Consider the following 17457-nt stretch of genomic DNA (forward strand, 5'->3'; position numbering starts at 1 on the left):
CTCTCTCTCTCTCTCTCTCTCTCTCTCTCTCTCTCTCTCTCTCCTTCCCTCCCTCCTTCCCTCCCTCCCTCCCTGGCAGGAAATACTTTCCAGGCAATCTGGGGCCTGCTTGTGGAGGGCCCTCTCACAAAGCATCAGTCTGAATTTAGCAGACACCAGTTCCTGCCGGGGAGAGGAACTCAGCAGTCTGGGCTTGGGCTATGGCTCCCCCCTGCTGCCCAGGGAGATTTTGTTCAGTCTCTGCCCAGGGCAGAGCCAGGATCTGAGCAGTGAGAACCAGACTTTGGCTATGGGAGAAACGCCTAGGGATGCTTGGCTTACAGCTTCAGAGACCTTTGGAGCTGACGGTGGCCTGTCCTTCGTTACTCCCTCGATGGGTAAGAGGCTTTGTGGGGATAAATGGCTGCATGTCATACTGGCCAGCGGCGTCCAGGCTCAGATAGAGGGTAGGAATGGCAGCAGATGGGGAACTGCACAGCAGAGATGGTATCAGGTTGAACATGAAGTCCGTGTGGGGGTTTGGTTTACTTTCTCCCTAAAAAGCAAAAGAAAGACAAACAGGACCAGAAAGCACATTCACTCCGCCCTCCCTGCCCCCTGCTTCTTTATAAACAGGATTGTCAATTCTCTCTTCCCTTAGAGACGATATCAAAAACCACAGAGACACGATTGACACTTGAGAGGGATGTGCAGATTCATTGTTCACTTCTCTTGTCAATGGGGAGGCCATATGTAGCCCTTATCTTTAATATAAGAGCTCCAGGGAACACTCACAGACACACACACACACACACACACACACACCTCACATACACACACACACACACCTCACATACACACACACACACACCTCACACACACACACACACACACACACACACACACAACTCTGAGAAATGTGAGAGTCCAGGAGGTCTCTCCCCAGGCTGCCCTTTTGGACACAGATACAGAGATTCGACTTCAAAGGGGGAATCTTAAAAATGTAAATTACATGCGTGAAATTTCAGAACTGATTTCCTGTCCTGTCTGGCCCATCGTCACAATGGAAGGAGAAGAAGTCAGGATTAGTGTAGAATCCTGGATCCACTGTTTGGGTCATGGGCAATGGGAGCATTTCAGAAAATCTAGGAAGGTGACATCGGGGCCTTCGGTGGCACTCGGAGCTTAGGGAAAACCACACCGTCGGCTTTCGTGTGTTCACCAAGTGTGAGTGACTGTATTTTGTGTGGTTCCTGCAGGAATGAGTGATTTATGTCTGTCCCCACATCCTTGAAACAAGAGATTTCTGTAAACTTGGTATGAAGCCTAGATAAGACAAATGAGGCTGGCTTAGGTCTCAACCAGGGACCTCCTCGATGGCCAGTGGGCTCGGTGCCTCCCTCTAAGCCTCTAGTGCAGGTCTGTGTTTCTCTGTTCTCTCTTCTTCCCTCTTCCTTCTATCTGGTTAGAGTGGGTCTGCATTGGATCTGCCTGACTCGGCTTTTTGCCCTTCGCCTCATTCCATCAAGACCTTGGCGCATTTCTCAGTGCTCCTCCAGGGTCTTGGTCTTCATGGTCTATCTCTTACCTCCTTAATTACAGAACGGCATTACTTCTTGGCATTAATGCCCATTAAAGGTGCTGGGGCAGCCACGGTTATCTGTCTGCACAACACGTTCGGGTCATGCTCCTGCCAGTGGAATCATGGGGCTGGGTCACTTTCCAAAACAATTCTTCTAGTTTTGGACTGTACCTGCAGCGAATGAGTGAGCCCCATGTGGGACACAGCGCGGGGAAGTCACTGGAAGTGGCATTCTTTGGAGAACTGCTGCCTGATCTGAAAATGTCTCTGTGCCTCCCCTGGCCGCTTCTCCAGCATGGGCATGGGCGGGGATTGGAAGGAAGTAGTGGGCATTCTCCTTCTATTGTGGAGACCATGACCACAGGCTGCTCCCGAGTGTCTGGTCCATGAGGTTCTAGCGGTCATTCAGTCAGTCAATGAGCCAGGAAGTATTGTTCAGGCACGAACGTGCTGTGTGGGCCAGGGCTGGGATGTACTGATGTACTGGGACAAAAGTGCAACAATCCCTTCTACCAGAGGCAGGGGTGAGAGCCACAATACAGGCCTATATTACTAAATACAAAAGGCAGGCAGAATAAGTGAAAACTAGTCTGGGATTGAGGACGGGCTGGACTAACCCGGAGGCAGGGCAAGGCCAGGAAATGCCTTGGGCTGAGCTGTGATTGACAGGACTAGGGATTCCAAGAGGTGGGGCTTGGGAGAGAGGGCCATGGACAATGCTACCTCTCTCCCACCATCTCCTAGGACAATAGGGCTCCGAGGGTGGGCACATGGGCCCCCACCGCACTAACCCTGAAAAGCAGGGGGCAGTCCCTGGCTGTCTGGCTCTCCTCTCAACCTCCTTTCTCTGGCCATTCACCAGTCATAGTTTATACCCCTAGGAGAACTGAAAGGCCTTGAAGGCTGAATCCAGTTCACTTTACATTCCTATCCCCAGGGACCAAGTCACAAGAGGTGCTTAATAAATGCTTGGAGAGGCAGAGAGTCCTGGTTTGCAAGCCTTCGTGGGAAGGGATGGAAGTCTGAGCAATAGTTACATCATTACTCTATGCCGGGCACTGTGAAAAGTTCTTGAGGAGCTCACAGCCTAAAGAAGCAGATAACAGGTAGACAAGGGGAAGAGAATCGAATAAGCATTTATTAAGCACCTACCGAGTACCAGGCAGTTTGTGGGGGCTTTCCAAATCCTCTCTCATTTGAGCCTCACAACAACCCTGGAGGTAGGGGCTTTCATCATCCCATTTTACAGATGAAGGGACTGAGGCAGACAGCATCATACAGCTAGAAGGGTCTAAGGCCAGATTTGAACTCAGGTCTTCCCCTCCAGGCCCAGCTCTTTTTATTAAGCACCTACTATGTATCAGACACTTTACAAATATCATCTCATTTGATATAAGTACGAATAAGATAGATCAAATAAATAGGAGGGGGAAGGGTGATCTCATGGGCTCAAAGATGGAGACCAGCCATGCCTGCACCTGTTGGGAGCCTCACTCTCTCACCCCAAAGTGCAAAGGCCTGGGCTTCTCCCTTGTGAGCACAGAGCCCATCCTCCAAGGGGCACCTGCATCAGCAGCAGGACAGTCTGGTAGACCAGAGGTGGGCATGCGTCAGAGGGCAGGGTGGCTTCCCCCAGGAGTCTGTGCGGCTGCTCTGAGAGACCAACCCCCAGCTCCAGGGCAGGCTGGTTAGAAGGATACCAAGGTGCATAAAGAATGGAGTGCTGGGATTTAAAAGGATGGGGGCTTGTGTTGAAAATGAGCCACAGGCTTGGCTACTGGGGGAGATCTGGCTTCTTACCCCTGCCCCCCATTTGTTGACCACACACACAACCATCAGGTCTGGGGTCAGGGCGATGGTTCCCCACATGGTCCTCATCTCTCCTCTGGAGACCATTCCTCTCAGTCCTTTCCCAATCCTTGGTTACCAATGAAGTCCACAGGCCATCCAGCAGGAACACCTCTCCTGGTATGACAGGGCCATCTTCTATCCCAGACATCCATCTACCTGACAATACACTTTACGCTATGTCCCCAAGTTCATTCTTCCTACAGAATCTGGAGAGCCAGCTTACGGTCACTAGACATATGTCCATCCTCTCAGGAGATGCCCAACTTTGGTTCTTCTGAGACATTTTAAGTGACTGGTAGGCAGCCCTACCACATCAACAGAATTCTGCTGGTAAAGAGGTTGGCCTTTGCTTCAAGGAGAAGTTTAGGGCCCTTAAATGAACTGTAATGTTTCCTAAGGGAACTCCCCTCTGCTCTGTTCTTCCTCTCCCACTTTGGCCCAGGTCACTGGCCATTTGCTATATCTGCCCAAAGTGATGGGCCAGCTCTGGGGGTGTCTGATGACCTGCCTGTCACAGTTTCTATGACAGCCGAGCTTCATCCACTTAGGGTTTCCTCTGTAAATCGGTGGTTACAGACCCCATCCAGGAAGCTCTGAGATGTTCCAGGGCTCCAAGCAATCAATCCCCATGATGTCAGAAGGTCCTCTCTAGGTATTGCAGCAGACGGCCTTCAGGAAAGCGATGCTCTCTTCTGGAGAGCCTGCTTGTGCATATGTATGTAATCATCAGGGGATTGTTGAATGAACTGTTCTCTGTTGTCACACACATGCCTTTGAGATGCTATTGAATCAAAAGTCTAAAATCAGCAAAAACGTATGGGGTGGGGTCCTTGTGTTCCCTAGACCTTGTTATCCATTGTGAGCCTATGGAATGCCATTAGAGAAAGCCTGTCTTTTCCCAAACCTTTTGTCACAATGCCCTCAGTCCAGAGGGAGGAGGTACTGAAAGTTTTATTTCCATTAAAATAAAATGTCTAGAGATGGAAAGTAGGGGTGGCTAGGTGGCACAGTGAATAGAGCACCAGCCCTGGAGTCAGAAGGATCTGAGTTCAAATCCAGCCTGAGACACTTAACACAAAAACTAGCCGCGTGACCTTGGGCAAGTCACTTAACCCCAACTGCCCTCCAAAATAAAAAAGATTAGAGATGGAAAGTATACATATGCATCACTAGTTACTGTTATATAGCATAAATAATGATTATTATTTTGCTTTATTTTTTGTAAGGGCCAAGAAGGTTTCCAACCTTTCGCTTCTTCCCCTCTCAAATGCCTTGAGAAATAATTCCTCTGCCCTTTTGAATTTTTATCTCCTCTAGCATGACTGAACTTTGTATATGCTTGGATGAGTCTAGCTACCCTTCCCCCACTTTATTTCCTGTTTTCTTCTGTCCCCTTTCTCCTTCTAATGACACCCGTTCAGGACCAGGACCTTAGACCCCAGATTCAGTAGTTCCCCTGTCCTTGATGGTAATGAGTCCAAACAGGTTCCAAAGGCTGCCCTTCTGGACTGTTTGTTATTAGACCCCTCCCAGTCTGGCACTTCAATGCCCTCAGGATGAGTATACTTAGTGTGAACTTGTTTCTCCCATCACTGGCTTTGGCCATTTTATGAATTGATACTACTCCTAATGTTTCAGCCTCCTTCCTCCTCCCTAAGACTTCACAAATGTGTCTCTATTCTAAAGCGTTGCCACCCTGGGCTCCCACACCACTCTCCTTGGTAAGCTGAGTAGGTGCTGGCTAGGCCAATTTGCTGTTAGGCATTTTGGTCTGCTCAGTGCTAAACTGATTTACATAGAAATCATTTTTCCATGTAAATCGTTTACTTTTCAACATAAACATTTATACTTCCTAAAAAAATAGTGATAGCCTGTGCTGATGTCCATGGTCTTAGCCATTTGGAAGGAGAAAGCCTAATAGTTTTTAAAAATAGGACATGTTTGAGTTGCCCTCTTTCATATAAATGGATCTTATTATTATCATTTTTAATCTGGTACTAATTGCAATCTTAGCTCTAAGAAGGCAATGGACTGTACACAGTTGATTAGGAAATTATACTCATAATGGTAAAGAATCACATCTGATCTCAAAACTTTTCTTGAAGAAAGAAGTGCCCAAACTTGAACCCAGCACCCCAGGAATGGTCTGACCAGCATAGAATAGAGGGGAGCTATCCCCTCCTGCTTCCCAGGTACCTTGCCTCTTCATACAGTCCAAGACTGGATTCATTGACTGTTTCAACTATACTGTTACACTCTTGGTTTGCCATTCACTAGTTTGCCCAAGTTATTTTCAGGCATATTGGTAACTATACCTCCCTTATCATAGGAAGGTTCATATTTTTTATCCAAGTTGAAGACTTTACATAATTTAATCTTCAATTATCAACATTTAACAAGCCTCTACTGTGTGCCACAGATCGAATTCTCCTGCTATGGAGCACAGACTCTGCAAAGCACTAAGGATACGAAAGAAGGCAAAAATGTCCCCTCCCCTCAAGGAGCTCCCTGGGTAATGAGAAGACAGTGTGCAAACAGTTGTGTGCAAACATGGTATAGAAAGGATCAATTGGAAGTCACCCCAGAGGGAAGGTGCTAAGATTAAGGGGTACTGGGAAAGATTTTAGGCAGAAAGTGTGACTTGAGCTGGAAGTGACAGGAAGCGAGAGAAACCAGGAGCAGAAGGGAGCAAGGAGAGTGTTCCCAAGACGGAGGATGTCCAGAGAAAATCCTCAGCTTCAGGAGCTCAAATGTCTGGTTCAAGACAAAGTCCGGAGGCCAGTGGCATTGGATGAAAGAGTACATGTGGGAGAGTAAGGAGTGAGAAGGATGGAGAAATTAAGAGGCTTTGAAGGACTTTGAACACCAAACAGATCGTGGTCCTGGAGGCAATAAGGAGCCCCTGGTATTTGTTGAGTTGAAGAGGTTGACTGAGTCAGACCTGCGTGTTAGGAAAATCACTTTGCAGGCCAGATAGAACATGGACTGCAATGGGAAGAGCCTTGAGGCAGGAGGAACCACTGACGGCTATTGCAATAGTCCAGGCACAAGTTGATAACCTTTTGGGTGTTTTGATTGATTTTGTTGGCTTGGCTTGGTTTTCTTCCTCTTCTTTATTTTCTTTGTAGTCTGGAATGGAGAAGGTAAGGATCCCAAAAGGGTAGAATTGAGGATTGCTGGGTTTTGTTTGGTTTTGTTTGATGGGGCAGACGTGGGCATGTTCAAGGGCAGTAGCCAAGGAGCCAGTACACAGGAAGAGACTGAAGGAAAGCAAGAGCATGGGAATTATGGAGAACGTGACCTTCTGGAGGAGATGGGAGGGCATGGGGTCACTTGGCATGTAGAGGGCTTTACCTTGGAAAGAAGGATCACCTTTAGATGTGAGATGGGGGAAGGAGGAGACAATGGCAGAAGGCATCTGAGAGACATGAGGCGAGAAAGGGGGGAGAAATGGCAGCTCTCAGCAAATGGCCTCAACTGTTTTTAAGGGTATGTAAGGCGTGAGGTCCCCAACTGAGACAGTGCAGGTAAGGGGTTCTGTGGGAGGCTTGAAGAGAGAGAAGAAAGACTGGGGAGGAGGTTAACAAATCAGTTAGAGATGATGCTGAGTGAAGTGAGCAAATCCAGAAGAACATTGTATACAGTAACAGCAACTTTGATTGACTTGGCTGTTCTCAGCAATGAAGGATCTAAGACAATTCCAAAGACTCAGGATAGAAACTGCCATCCACATGCAGAGAAAGAACTAGGGAGCCTGAACACAGAGTGAAGCAGACTGCTTGTGCTCTCTCTCTCTCTCTCTCTCTCTCTCTCTCTCTCTCTCTCTCTCTCTCTCTCTCTCTCTCTCTCTCTCTCTTTCATTCCCATGCTTTTTTTGTTCTGTTCTGATTCTTCTTTCACAACATGACTGATCTGGACATATGTTTGATATGATTGTGCGCACAAAGCTTCTATCTGATTGTTTACTGTTTTGGGAAAAGGAGAGGGGAGGGGGAAATTCTAGAACTCGAAATCTTACAAAAGTATTGAAAACTAACAACAATTTAATTATTTTGTTTAATCAGGTAGAGAGCATCAGGAGCTTCAATAGGACCTAGCTGAGATGACAATAACATACATTTGTGATGGGCTCGGGGCAGGGACTCACGGCTTCCTCCAGCTCAGAGTCATCTGCATGGGACAAAGGGACAAGACACTCAAGGACAGGAGGGATTTGAACTGGTTCACCCAAGGGGTCACTATTGGGAAGGGAGGGAAGTGCAGGAGTGGAGGGGGCATAGTCTGAGAACGAACTGAGTGCTTGAGGGATTGGAGGTCAGAGGGGAGGAAGCATAGGATTAAGGGTCAGAGGGCAGAATATGTTGGAAAATCTTCTAGGACTTAAAAGCCAAATTTGCTGGCTTTTCTTAGTGTCTTTGGAGTTTCACTCTCCAGAGTTCCCATCACTTCTGGGCTAATTTCTCCTAGAGAATCATTGTTTGTAGGTTCTTTGCTTACCAAAAAGTCAAGGTGGAAAGTGCTCACAGCCTCACTCACTGAGGCTTTTGCTTTGAATTTTATCCTCTTCTTTGCTCCATCCAATTCAACTCAACAAGTATTTACTGAATGACTTCTCTTGGGAGGGCATTGTGCCAGACACCAGGTATACAAAGACAACAGTGAAAAGCAGATTTTGTTCTTAGGGAGTTCACATTCTGGGGGCAAGGTGGGGAGAACATACACAATAACTTTAGGAAGAAGAGACCTAACACCAGTGGGGTCAGGAAAGGCTTCCTATTGGAGGCTGGGCCTGATTGGAACCTCGGGGTCTACACAGATACAGAGACAGTGTGTTCCAGACATGGAAGTCAGACTGTGCAAAGTCACAGATGTAGAAGATGAAATACCAAATTTGATAAAAAGCAAATATCCCCACTTTGTCAAGGACATAAAGGAATGAAGCATTATTTGAAATGTCTGGGGAGTTAAACTGAGAGGGAAACACAAAAGCATTTCAATGGCAAGCTGAGAAGGTTTTATTCTGTCTTAGAGGCAATTGGGAGCCACTGAGAGGTCCCTTAGCAAGGCACTGCCAGATTCAGATGGTTTTGTCCACTGGGTGAATATTGACTTTGAGAGGCTGGAAGCAGGTAGACCAATCAGCTAGTAGGTAGTTGTGTTAGCCCGGGAGAGAGGTAGTAAAGTTCTCTCCTTGAGTGACAGTTGGGACAATGATCAGAAGGGGATTGATTTGAGAGACGTTGTCCAGGTAACATGGACCACACTCAACAACTAATTGGAGATTGGAGGTGAGGGGCAGAGAACAATAAAGAGCATTTTTGAGTTGTGAAGCCTGGTAACTGGAAGCTCCGGGGGTGCCCTCAAAAGAAATAGGAAAGGTAGAAAGAGGGCTGAGGTTAGGGGGAAGAATAAGCTCATCTTGGGATATATTGCATTTGAGATGCCCATGAGACACCCGTGGGAGGCTGGGGTTGGACAGGTATACCCAACAGGCTCTTGGTGATACAGGATTTGAACTTAGAAAAGAGGTGAGGGTTGGAGATTCATACATACATACATACATACATACATACATACACACACACATATATACATGTGTGTACATGTGCTTGTGTGTGTATTCTGGAATCCTCTATGTAGAGATAAAAATTGAAGCCATGGGAGGTGAGATCACTGAGAAAAGCTGTAGAGAAGAGAACCCATGCTGAGCAGATATGGGAGGACTAAAGATCCAGCAAGGAAGACTGGGAAGGAAGGGTTAGTTAGGAAGAGAATCAGAGAGAGGAGTGTCATGGGAGCCATTGAAACGAGGAGGCGGCAGGGTGTTGACTGACACAAAATGTACAAAGGCCCAAAAAGATGAAGGGCTGAGAAAAGAGAAGCATATTGAATAATTCCGAGATCACTGGTGAATTTGGTCAAACAAAAGTCGAGAGAGGTCAGAACCCAGAACTCAAAGGTTTGAGAAATGAGTTGGAGGTGAAAAAATGAAGGTGATGAATCCAGACTACTTTTTTTCTAGAAGTTTAACTGTAAGGAATAAAGAATGTAAGGCTATAGCTTTCAAGGATGGACGATTTTTCTTTTTTATTTGTTGGTTTTAAGGTGCGGGTCACCTAGGTTTACCAGTAGCCTACAGGAAAGGATCCTGATCATAACAGTCAAGACTAAAGATGAGGGCAGTGCCAAGACTAAAGGGGCAGCCTCCCAAAGGACACAGCAGAGGGAAAGGATAGCAGAGGGAGAAGGGCCATCAAATACTGGAAGAAAAAAGGAGAGACAGGAGATTAAATGGAGGATGTTTGAGGTGACAGACCTCACAAACCATAAAGCTTTAGGGAAGGTAGGCTACTGAGAGGGAATGGGAGACTTGGTACAAATGCCCCAAGGAAGAAAGGTAAGGTTTGGAAAAAAAAAGTCACTGTGGAGGGAATGAAAGGAGAGACTGGAGGATGAGGAGCCTTTAGGGGATCTAGCCCAGAAGAGGCTGTTACTTCTTCCAGGAGACACAAGTTTTCCGAGACATGAGCAGGTGGTGGCAGTAACCAAAGGCTAGAAGTAGGGCAGGAGAAGAAAGGATAGAGGAAGCATAGAGTTGGACTCCTTCTTTATGGGATCCAGACTACAAAAGGAAGAAAGTAAGGTCTGAAAAGGGGTGATCGAGGGGAAAAGCAGGGAACAAGGGAATGGTGGGAGGTCATGGTCAACACAAAGAATAAAGACAGAGGGGTAGGCAGGGGGAGCTGAATGGAATAGAGGCTGTAATCAGAGAGAAATTTCACCCATCTTTATGATGGAGGTCATGGGGATCACCCTTATGAGTAGTCGAAGTGAAGCAATGGTATTGGACATTCTGAAGTGGGAAGTCAATGTGGTCAAAGGGAAATCGACGTGTATGTTGAGATCTGTAAATATAAGGGCAGGGGCTGGGCTGGGGTGGACAGCAAGATGACTGTCAGGGACTGAGGTCTTGGATAAAGGAGACAGGATGACACGGATGCCAGCAGATCATTGAATCCAAAAAATTGACAGGTGACCCCTTCACTTCATTGGCCTCAGTTTCCTCACCTATAAAGTCTAATCCAAATTATTATTCATACCTTTTATAATCACCTCTACCCCTCATTCAGTCAAGAACATCCCCCTGATCCATGAGGAAGGAAGATAAGGTGGAACGGATCCCATTATAAAAACTATCTCTACTCCGCATCCAATGTCGCTATGGCCTGGAATTTTATATTTCGGTCATGTGTCCTTTTTGGAGCTTAATAATGGCATTTATTGTGAGATTCTGGCCTCTGCCTAATTTCTGCCATACTGCTTTTTAGTTTTCCTAGCATTTTTGTTGAATACTTGTAGGTGGAATCCTTGGGTTTATTGAACGTTGTGCTGGGTCTTTTGTACCTAATCTGTTCTGTGGGTCACCTTTTCTTTGTTCTAGCAAATGCTATCCAGAGTTCTACACTTTCTAGTTCTATAGTTTTATTTGAGTCTGGTCCTCTGACATCCCCACTCCCTTCCTTCCCACCTTTTTTTTTCTTCCCTTGAGGAGAATCAGGGCAGTGTAAAGGTAAAGAGGGACCCTCTAAGGAGAGAGTTTCCTACCCAGTGCCAGGACTATGGCAGAGCCTCTGGAAGAGATCAGTAACCACACAAATAGGTTTGGTCTGGCCACCCACACATGAAATTCCGTGGGGAGGAAGAATGTCTATTGCCCAAATAAGGTCTTGCAATTGGATAGACACCCCATATATAGGGCTAGTCTATTCATATGTGTGTCTGGCACCAACACAGTGGTCCCAGGATTAAAGAAGAGGATGGGGTAAGCTAGACTGCCTTTGGGGAATCACAAAGCTCCTTTGACAATCTAGATCTTCTACCAGAAATAAAGGACCAACTCTTAATACCCATATTCTGCCAGTTCCTGTGCATGGCTGATATGGGACCCAACTGTCCAAAGGACTGAAAATGAGGGCAGCAGAGACCTGTGAGGTGGGTGGGATCACCTTCAGCTTAGAACCAAGGAGCAACTCCAAAAAGAATTGGAGTAAAGGAAGTCATCTAGGAAACTGAAAGGAAGGGAAGATGATCAGAGCTCATGGCAAAAAGGAGGAATGAGGGGCTGTCCATGGGAGGGCTTCATTTGCATCCTTGTAATGGCAGGACATGGAGAGGAAGCCTTCCAACACAATGGGTGAGAATGTGGACAAGATTCACCCAAGATGATTGGTACAGATGGGCTTGAACCATTGGAAGGAATGGTTGTGGAGTCATAGGGTCATGGATTGAGAGCTGAAAGGGTCTATAAAGGCCAAGGTGTCTCTATTTTGCTCACAAGGAAACTGAGGCAGAGGGCAGGGAGATGTCTTGCCTGAGATGACATAGTCAAGGAGGCAGCCTTTGACCCAAGCCCTCTGAGTCCAGGCACCATGTGCTTTGCTCTACAGAGCACTTCCTGCCTTTAACCATGGCAGTCCTAGAGTTAAGTCAGCAAGTGTTTCCTATGTGCCAGGCTCTGGACTAAGGGCTAGATAGAGGAAATTACGTGGTGCTTGAATGAAGACCCTACTTGAAGCCTTCAATCATGCCACGTAGGCAGCCCCCAGGCAGCCCAAATGTAGGAAGTCTTTCCTTCAGGAGGGGGAGGATGTAAGAACACGGGACCTGGGACCCCCATCTGCTCCTCTCTGCCCCAGGATGAGGCACCAATGGCCATCCTGTTTCCAGGCTGGCACTTTTATAGTGACAGAAGCCATGTTCACCTTGACTGTGCTGGGCAGATGTCCCAAGGGGATCTGTCATGAAGGGCAGAGGACCTGTTTCTCTCTTCCCCTAGAAGGCCTTGCCCTTGTCTCTGTCAAAGAATGGATCCCCAGGTACAAAGCGATGTCATGGAATTTCATCTGCTATCAATGTCTCCCAGACCTGTGGGTTTATGGGCTGTCTGACAGCACCAGAGGCTCAGAGAGACCAAGACAATTACTCAGAGGCCCTAAGATCCTGAGTGCTGGCCCTGTGATTGAAGCCTGGCCTGGCCCAAACTCCAGGTCCACTGCCACAGCATCCCTTGTCCACCAGAGCTGCAGCAATAGCAGTCAGACCCTTTTAACTCCCTGATTTAGGGAGGGTAACCCTCTATCGACAGACTTAGAAACCCCTCCTGGCAGGGAACTGACAGCAAGTGTTAAGTGGTGCCACCCACCAAGGAAGGGCTGCTGTTGTCTGTCTGAGGGAGAGTCAATTCCCTCCTTGTCTTTCCTTGGTCCTCTCTTCCTACTGACTTCCCCAGAGCTGGACTCCAGAGGAAGGGTGCAGGGAACCCCAAGTAGCAAGTCAGTCCAAGCCAGGCCTCAGCTGTCAGCAAATTTGGTTGTGGGGCTGGTGGCTATACTCTTTCAAGGGCAACTGCAGCCATTGATGATTGAGTTGGTCTAAAGATGGATATCAGAGGGGCTGAGCTTGTTGATGACATGGGGGACCAAGGTATCAGAAGGGACAGGGGCTGGTGTAAGGAAAAAGACTGTGAAACAGATGCCAAATATCCTGGCAGGGAAAGGAGAGACTGAGAGCTGCCCAGATGGCAACCACTAGATCTGGCCACAAAGGAGTGACCCCCTCATATCCCTTTCTCCTCCCTTCTCTTCTTCCTGAACCCTCAGCACGCCCCTTCCCCTGGTTCCTCTTCCTCCCTTTCCCTCTCTCTGGCATTGGCAACTGGCCAATTCACAGCTGATCGAGCCAGTAGTGCTAGGAACGAGTTAGGAGGGGCCCCGGAATCTCTTTCCCTAGAGATCTTTAAAGGAGGAGAAGGTGGGGGGAGGAGGGGGAGGTGTAGAGAAAGAGGAGGGAGGAGAGGGGGAGAAGGGAGGGGAGGGAGAGGGGAGAGGGGGAGGAGAACCTCCGTAGCTGCTAGGCTGCTGGGATTTTTCATTGGCTCTTCCTTCTTATTACCAGGCCTGACTCGGAACCCTTCCTGGTTTGCTAGGCCTTCCTGAAGCATTTCACTGAAGTCAGGACAAAGGAGGAGAGAAAATTAGAGCAGGGGAGCCTTTGATAACTCTCAGCCTCCAAGGCTAGGACCTACCCCTCCCCCTTCCTCCCCCTGCCCCCCAGCGAGCAGGGTTTGCACTAGGGACCCACAGTCAGACCAGATTCATTCAGCCACATAGAGATGACTAAGGGCTTTTCTTCCTCCAGACCACCTGGGGGAGTGTGGGAGAGGGTTGAGGCACCAGATTTATAGGCTGAAGGTGGGCACAAAGCCCCTCCTGAGAGCCTTCCTAGCTGAGTGACCCTGGTAAGTCTGTTCCCTTCTCCAAGCCTCATCTGTAGAATGAGGAGGGTACCACGTAACACATGCCCAGCATCCAGTAAGCACACAATAAATGCACAGTGCCCGACCAGGTCTGCTCAGGGCCCATTGGTGCCCACATGTATGAGAAGGTAGAGGATGGATCGTTTTCACCTTACTGAAGTCGGGGTTTTGGAGAGCTGTCGGTTCGGTGAGTGTTTAAGAGGAGGAAGGGTATTCCCTTCCCGCTACCTTTGACCCTTCCCACCCTGAGCCCCAGATGCTGCCTCATGACCTGCCGGGATGGGCTCCACCAGACAGGCAATGGGATAGGGCTGCAGAAGAAAGCTTGCTGAGGGATGTGGAAAGGCCCCAGGAGCCTGGCCAGCTGTGCCACAGGAGTGAGTCTGGCCCTGTGACCTGCCCTCCACAGAGGGAATGTGGGGGAGACAGCTTACACCAGAAGGCTGACTGGACAATTCTGTGTGTGCCTTGCCTTCACACCTCAGGAATACTGCCAATAAGGGCTGAGTTTTTGTTGATTTCATTGATTGTCTAGGCTTAAGAAAGGGATAGAGAAAATGTCAGTAATGCTGATTGAACTTTCAATTGGGTCCTCTCCGCATTTTTCCCTCCTAGAGAGCTGGTCATTAAACATTTACCACCAGATTTCTGGGCATGGCAGCCCCATTGGTACCTGGGCATGGCTCTGGTTGCCCACAGCCCTTAGAGCACTGCTTTCATCACTGACGGTCTGGGGGGTTTGAGGAACCCTGCTTCAGGGGAACCTCGATCTCAGCAAACCCCCCAGTCTCAGCTTTACCTAAAGCTCTTGGCTTCAGAGCACACACCCACACAAAGTGAGCCCCATCCCCTCCACCCACTGAGAGTCCTACGATAGTGTGGCCTCACTCAGGAAGAGCTGGAACCCCAGTGTCCCAAGGGAACTCTTGGCATGACTTCATTCTGAGTCAATGGAAATGCAGAGGGTTGGAGGGAAAAGGCATTTTAAAAGTCATCAAAGAAACCCACATGGCTCCCTTAGTGTGCTTGGGACAGGCCAGGGACAACACCCCTCCCCCCTCCCCCATGGCTTGAGGTCCCTAGAAGGTCCCTCTGAGTCCATGTGAGATGGGGTGGGCCCCCATGGCCCCTCTGCCCCCCTTTATTCACAGGGCTTGACAACAGCAGTGGCCCCCAATCTGGAACCACAGTGCAGTCCTGATGTACAGGGGCCAGGAAATGGGTGTAATAAGCATTTCTGGCTCAGGAAGCCAGAACCGTGGATGTCAGAAAAGGTCCTTTTGGGCCTCCAAGTTCTGCAAGGAGCAGATCAGGTAGCAGCAGGTGGTGAAGAGCCCAGGCCCTCTGACAATGGACAAAAAACCAAAAAGTGTTGGATTTAGGTGGCCAAGCAGAGACTGAACTCAGGACCAAGACCCTTGTGTTATCCCAGAGGAAGATAAGAGTATAGCCAGGAAAAGTCTGTGCCTCAGGTCTGAGTCCCAGAGGGAAGCCCAGGTGGGGCCTGTGGAGGCTGAGGAGACTGGGCCCGAGGCCGGGGACTGCCCACACCATCTCAGCACTAACTGCTGGGGCCTCTGAGAAGAAGCCCTATTGTGCAGGTCTATCTTTGTCCCCTGGTCTGGCCTCTTTGGCAGGCCAGAGTGATCTGGGCAGTGCTTCCCAGAAGCCCCAGCACCAGAAAAGCCAGCCTGTTAGAGAGGTTCTCTACATGTGCCTGCCTCCTCCTTCCCTTCCTGGTGCACATGGAGGGTTTTAGGTAGGGAACAGAGTAAACCCCCATGCTCACAGCAGGGCCTCAAGAATAGAGCCTTTGGGAGCCTCCAGCAGTGCCTGCCTGATGCCTATCCTCCGAGAAGAAAACTGAGACTCAGAAAGGAGACTGACATGTCCTTAGCTGCACAGACACTGCTAGGGTAGAGGGTGTCTGTCTCATATTTCCAAGATATATCAAAGCAAGACTTCCCCCCACCCCCACCATGACTCAGTCACTCCCTGGGAGAAAACAGGGCTTTAGTGGGCTGGGGATATGCAAAGTCAAGATTGGGAGTCTTGGCCATGAAGCTACAAGATAGAGAATGGGAAGGGACAGTCATCCAGTCTAACTTCCTTGTAGGAGGAAGATGGGAACTGAAACCCAGAGAAGGTTCCCCAAGGACCCCCAGGGACACTTCCCAGCTCTGGGCCATGGCCCTTCACCCTGGGAGCCTCGTATCCACATTTGTACAATAGGCATAATAATGCCTTTAAGCATAGCTACATCACCACATTACTGGGTTGTGGTCAAGAGGATCCCTGTCAGTTTTCGAGAGAAGGCAGTTGTTCCAGCTAATTCTTGGTGCTGGGTGTAGTGCATCATGGCCATGAGGAGTCAGTGCTCCGTCCCGGGCAGGCCGACACACACCCCAGTCAGCGTCAGAGGGATAAAAATAAAAGATCTCTCCCTCCTTGCCCACAGTCAGAGCTCCAAGGATGAATTTGGCCCCTGAGAAAGTGAAATTTATTCTTGCTATTTTAAATAAATGTGTTATTGATCGCTTTTCATTGCTAACATCTCTGTCTTTGTCTCTGCCTCTTTTTCTCAACAGAACTGGCCCTTATCACAGGCAAAGCAAACTGAAACATTGGCCATGTCTCCAATGTCTCACCCCACACCTAGAGTCTGGCCCAAGTGACACCAGTGACTGGCCCAAGCCTCCTTTTCTTCCCCACCCCTACTCAAGCTGTCCATCTCTCCTCCCTTACTGAGAAAATAGACACCATTTACTCTCTGATCGCTCTTTCTTCTCTACGCCATACAACACTCTGACATCACCTCTTCCTCCCTGCTCACTATGTATTCCTGGAAAGAGGTGATCTTTCTCCTTGCCAACACGGACCTCCCCACAGGGGCCCCTGAGCCTGGCCTCTCCAGACTTCTGCAGCAGATCGCCCACACGATCGCCCTTTCCCTCTCTAATTATCAGTCTCTCCCTATCTGCTCATTTCTTCCCTACCCCCTATAAACATGCCGGCTCCTCCATTCTTAACCCTCCATAGTTCCTCCCATCTCTTCAAAATCTCCTCCTGGAAGTGCCTTTCTTTCTCTACCAAATTCCTAGGGAAAACAAAAGCTCTTACACACATGGTCTCCTCGGTCTCCTCCTGGCTTTTTTCTTCACCCTTGCTGTCTGACTTTCATCCTTAGAAGGCAAGAGACACAACTGTCCCTGAAGGTACCTCAGAAGGAGAGTGCAGGCTGGCCATTGTGACCATCTCTTCCTTCATTCTAACCCTCGCCCCGCTCTCTGCTCCATTTGACATTGACCATCATCCTCTCCTCCACAATATCTGCTCACCTCTTGGTTTTCAGGACACTGCTCTCTGGGCTTTCCTCCCACGCCAATGCCCTCACCTTCTCTGCCTTCTCCACCTTCTCCAAGTGCTTCATTGAATCATCCTCTATCACACCTCCCGGTTATGGGGGGCTGTGCCCCAGCTACACTTTCTTCGACCCTCTTCTCTCTCTCTGGCTCCATGAAGTCAGCCCCAGGGTACAGTCCAAAGGAGGACAAAATGGTTCAGATCTGCTCCCCAAAGGAAGGCGAAGCTGCTTTGGGGTTTCCTGATTCTCTGAGACTAATTGGACTAATTACAGGCTGAAGAGACTAATTAGAAAGGCAGGGCCTGTAGGCTGTTGGGGAGTGTGTGTGTGTGTGTGTGTGTGTGTGTGTGTGTGTGTGTGTGTGTG

At 48.7% G+C, this 17457-nt stretch overlaps 2 protein-coding genes across 2 annotated transcripts in view; one reads left to right on the forward strand and one right to left on the reverse strand.

Moving 5' to 3' along the window:
* LOC138174635 (class I histocompatibility antigen, Gogo-OKO alpha chain-like) overlaps positions 1-17457 on the reverse strand; it is a 529286-nt gene that overhangs the window by 71924 nt on the left and 439905 nt on the right. The gene's annotated exons all lie outside the window — the stretch shown is intronic.
* The window catches only part of DLC1 (DLC1 Rho GTPase activating protein), a 212505-nt gene that overhangs the window by 1168 nt on the left and 193880 nt on the right, over positions 1-17457 (forward strand). The gene's annotated exons all lie outside the window — the stretch shown is intronic.

The sequence above is a fragment of the Petaurus breviceps genome, unplaced genomic scaffold, assembly GCF_028583685.1.
Source record: "Petaurus breviceps papuanus isolate PSGF00001 unplaced genomic scaffold, PetGlider_PUasm1.0 689, whole genome shotgun sequence".
Lineage (NCBI taxonomy): Eukaryota > Metazoa > Chordata > Mammalia > Diprotodontia > Petauridae > Petaurus > Petaurus breviceps.